The sequence below is a fragment of the Arachis ipaensis genome, chromosome B6 (genome assembly GCF_059453495.1).
Source record: "Arachis ipaensis isolate K30076 ecotype BB chromosome B6, ASM5945349v1, whole genome shotgun sequence".
NCBI classification, from domain to species: Eukaryota; Viridiplantae; Streptophyta; class Magnoliopsida; order Fabales; family Fabaceae; genus Arachis; species Arachis ipaensis.
In genome coordinates, this window is record NC_142441.1 from 136357614 (window position 1) to 136363172 (window position 5559).

A 5559-nucleotide genomic window follows, 5' to 3' on the forward strand; every position below is an offset into this window, starting at 1 on the left:
CTCCACGCTCTGGGTCTTGTGTTTTGGGCTGTTTTGTGCTCTGATCCTTCAAGGTCTCCACAACTCTAACCTTTGCCAATGCTATTACCTGAACACATATTTGTAACTAATTCTTTGTTTTCAAATTATTAACACAAGTTGATATATGATATACTTGATGATTGTAATTTATAGTGTGTGTTGCTAAGTGAAAATGCATGGTGTTATTATTTATTATGTACAGAAAAGGGTGTTACTAAACTACGAAAAGTACCAAAGATATCAAATGCAGCTGTTTATGAAGTTATTATTTATCAAATGGTGTTGTTATTTATCAAATGGTGTTGTTATTTATCAAATGCAGCTGTCTATGAAGTTGCTAGTGTAGTTTTTAGTACCCAAGTGGTGAATTTGATAATAGATTAATTGCTCAATGTTTATGGATCCATCATCTCATGCCATCATGAGGGGAATTTCTTTATAGGGTTGATCTTTAAAGAGAAATAATGATTGTTGGTTAAATACTTGAATTCTGAAATATGAATTCTGAAACTGTTGATCTTTAAAGAGAATTTACTTTTATTTCAGGAAATATGAATTCTGAAACTGTGAGTAACCTTGTTACTACTGGAGTTGGTTCTGAGGCTGCTCCGGTCGAGATTGATGAACCTAGTTCGAAAAGGCTGAGACCAGCAACCTCCGATGTTTGGAAATTTTTCAAAAAGCTCGGTCCAGATAAGGATGGAGTAGAACGTGCTGAGTGTAAAGGATGCAAGAAAGTGTTTAAAGCTGGAGGTAAGCGATATGACACTTCTACTATAAAACGGCATCTTGATAGTTGTACTCAAATTAAGCATGAAGATATTGGTCAGACTATAGCAGAATTGCAACTTAAAATGGGTTCACTTAAGATTGATTCAGGAGTAGCTAGAGATATGTTTGCTGGGTATGTAGTTGCTGGGGATAAGCCTTTTAATATGGTTGATGATAGGAGATTTAGAAATTGGGTGAAATATATTAGTCCAACTTTGAAACTTCCTTCTAGGAATACGGTTAAGGCTGACATAGTGAAAGTCCACAAGAGAGAAGCTGCGAAACTTAAAAAAAATTTAGTTTCCATTCCAAATAGAATTTGCTTAACATCTGATCTTTGGACTTCAAGTACCAATGAGGGGTTTATATGTTTGACTGCACATTTTGTTGATGAGAACTGGAAATTACAGAGTAAAATTCTCAATTTTTGTCATATGCCTCCTCCTCACACAGGATTTGAATTGTCTTCTAAAATCTTTACGCTTTTGACTGAGTGGAAAGTTGATAAAAAGATTTTTTCCATTACTTTGGATAATGCTTCTTCTAATGATACTTGTGTTGAACACTTGAAAAGTACTTTGGATGTGCATGGTTCATTGTTGTGTGGTGGTGAATTCTTTCATGTTCGTTGCTCTGCTCATATTTTAAATCTTATTGTCCAAGATGGAATGAAAATATGTGGTGATGCAGTGTGTAAGATTAGAGAGGGTATTAAGTTTCTGAGAAAATCTGAAAGTAGAATGGTTAAGTTTAAAGAATGTTTTGAAGATATTGAGGGACTTGAGTATACGACTGCATTATGTTTAGATGTTCCTACTAGGTGGAATTCACTTTATGCAATGCTTGCAAGTGCTATTCCTTATAAGAAAGCTTTTGAAATGTATAAAGTAAAAGAAGCTGGGTTTAGGGAGTATTGTCCTTCATCAGATGAGTGGAGAAGAACTGAAAAGATATGTGATTTCTTGTTACCATTTTACGAAACTACCAAGTTGATGTTTGGAACTTCTTATCCAACATCCAACTTGTATTTTTTACAAGTTTGGCAAATCCAGCTGATTTTAATGAATAGTTTGAAGAATGATGAAGTGCTTATAAGGAACATGAGAGAAAAAATGATGATTAAGTTCAAGAAATATTGGGAAGAATACAGTGTTGTTCTTGCATTTGGGGCAGTTCTTGATCCTAGATTTAAACTCAACACTTTCGTTCATTGCTATAATGAGATTGATCCTATTAGTGCTAAAGACAAAGTGGAGCATGTGAAGAGTAAGTTATACAAGCTTTTTGAGGTTTATGACCAAAATTCCTCTACAACTGTGGAGAGTTCTTCCCAATTTTCAAGTAATTTTTCTCAAGCAACATCTTCTGCAATTGGAACTCAGCTTATTAAAATTGTTGGTGTAAGTATTTTTATCTACTTGATTATATGTATTTTTTATTTTTCATGATTTTTTATTCATATATTGTTTGTAATGCAAAGGATTTGATGTCCCGTAATCAAGAAGCTGAAGTGAAAAGTGGAAAGAACCAACTGGATATTTATTTGAGTGAGGCAATATTATTTTGCAATGATGCAATCATTGATGTTTTGCAATGGTGGAAAGACAATCATCATCGTTTTCCAACACTATCACTAATGGCACGAGATTTGTTGAGCATTCCTATTACTACCGTGGCTTCAGAATCTGCATTTAGCATGGGTTCTCATGTTTTGAATAAGTATAGAAGTCGTTTGTTGTCAGATAATGTTGAAGCGGTGATTTGCACCAGAAATTGGATACGTGGATATGATGATTTTGGTATATTATATTTATGACATACATACTTGAGTTATTTTGAACATTATTATGTACTATTTTGCTAATATATTTATTTACTTTTTTCTAGAGGAAGATAAAGATCAGGAAGATATTGCAAAAGGAGAAGGCTATTCTTCAGGAGTTGGTTCCAATGATGTTATTGACTTATATGAAGATGAAGATGAAAATTAAGTGTATTGAATTAAGTTTAATTTGCTTTGAAGACTATTTATAATTATGTTTTTGGACTTTGGATTATATATTTATTTTGTCTATGGGACTATTTATAACTATGACTTGAGTATTTTGGATAATTGGATTATGTTTATTTACTTTGAAGACTATTTATATACTTTGAAGACTATTTATATTTAATATTTGTATTTATATTGATTTAAATTGAAGATATTAGATATGTTCTTATAAAAAAAATTAATTAGGCGGGCTTAGCCCGATTTATATTGATTTAAATAAAAGATATTAGATATGTTCTTATTAAAAAAAAAAAACTAATTAGGCGGGCTAGGATTTTGGGACCGCCTGAATAGGCGGGGCGGGGCGGGCCAGCCCGCCTGACACCCCTAGAGGTGAGTTGCCCAATTCCATTTAGCTCTCTCACTACTCCCCTAGTTTCAGTACTAAAGTTACGTCAATTGTGGATTTGCCTCTCCTTTTGTTTATTAGCAAAACTTTGACTAATCTAGCTTCGTGTGTGTTTGGATTTCAGTTTGCAAACGTGAGTTTGCATAAAATTAATTTTATAAAATTGATTTTGATAAAAAGTAAGTTTGGGATAACGTGATTTATGTTTGACAATATTTGTATCAAAATTAATTATAGCAAAATAAATGTTGTTTGAATTATACTACTCAAAATCACTTTTAGATGAAAAATTACTAAAAGAGACATCAATTTAAATTATTTTTTTTATATACATGCAAAAATAGAACCTAACAAAAATAATATAAAAAATATTTATTATATAAATAAATAAATACAATAAAAAAATATAAAAGAGAGTACTATAAATTTTATAATGTTAAACAAAAAAAATATTCTATAATTTTTCTAATATTACCCTGTACTCTTTAATTTAGTATTATTTTGGACTATAAATTTTCATTATTTATGGCTATATTGTTATTTATAATTAATTTTTTATTTATTTTGTCCTTTTTTTTATAGAATCATAGTTTATATTATACAAAATTTTGATAATAAACGTAGTATATAATAATTATAATTACAAATTTTACAAAGTCAAAATAAAAAATAAAAAATTTAATATAAAACAAAGATAGAGTACATCAAAGAATAGAAAAAAAAATCATACAGATAAAAAATAATAAAAATTTCATAAAACCATCAACATATATCATATGAACAAAAAAATACAATAAAAATTAAATAAAATAAATAACAAAATAAAAAAATTTCATACACAACATAAATACAATATAGTAAAAGATAGAAAAAAAGAATTCATATAAAAAAATAATAAAAAAATTATAAAAGCAAATATATATATATATATATATGTCAAACAAAAAGGAAAAAAAAGATTGAAATAGAGCATATATCAAGTGGAAAAAAAGAATAGATAAGCATTGAGAAAAACTGAAAATTGATGCAACAAAATAAATTTGAAAAGCAGAATAAGTTTGTTATCAATGGAGTGTCCAACTCACTTCCGCAGTGCCCCCATTTCGCGCCTGGCGCTCCTGAGTTGTTCCTCCCAATTTGCTGCTGCCACCAAGGAAATGGACAACCCATTTCGTGGGAGCTAAACCTGATATGTTTGCCCATTTTGTGGGCACCTAGAGTGAAATGGAGTTGAATTCCATTTCGCAGACGCCGGCCAAGAAATGGAAGTGCGTATTTTCAGAAAAATTTCAAACCATGTGCATTTTGGGAATTAAAACATTTTACATGCGTATTTAGGTAAAAAAGCCATATATGTTAACTCATGTGAACAAATTTACCAATAAGATTTTCTTGTTTACTTTATTGGCATTTAAATTTGCATTCAAACATGGATGTAAAAGAAGAAAATAAAATCATACTCTGGACTAATTAAAAATAAAACATTTTTTTAAAAAAATAATTATAAATATTTTCTATAAAATATTAAAAATAATAATTAAAAATATTTTCTACAAGTTATTAAAAATTCAAAACGTTATAATTTTAAATTATAATTTTTTTATTTTTAATGATTTGTTGAGCATTTATTAAAATAAAAAATTTAAATTTTTTTTAATAACAATCTTAACTTGTATTCTTAGATATAAGAATTCATAATAACTAAATTCAAAATTAATTAATATTTTATCAAAATTAAATATTAAATAGAATAAAAATATTTTTATATGAAAACCAATCAATTATCTGCATATTATCATGGTTAATAAATTCAATAATGCTAACTGACCAACAAAATATAATATTTTTCGCAAATATTTCACTAATTTTAAATATTAAAGACTAAATTTTAAATCTTAATAAATATTTTTAGAAAATATTTGACTTTTAAAAATTTATAAAAAAATATTTATAATTATTTTTTTATTTATGATTGAATATACTCTTTTTATTGAATTCATTATGGATATTATTAAATGTACTATTTATTGTACTCTTTATATATGCTTGGATCATATATAAATAGATGTAAATTAATTCGATCTACTATGGTCCAAAATTAATTCGAAGCAGACCCATTCAAATTACTAGGAACGTCGTGCATAATTCGAATCACCCTGATTCAAACTACCCTAAGACTACATGCAAGCATAATTCAAATTAGACAAATTCGAATTACAAGCATTACTACTAATTCAAATAGGACTAATTCGAATTAGTGTTGGTTTGTCTAATTCGAATGAGACTGATTCGAATTACATAAGAATGTGCTCTTGGGAGATCGTGGTAATGTTTTTCAATTTAGTAGAATTGTGTAATTTGGTCC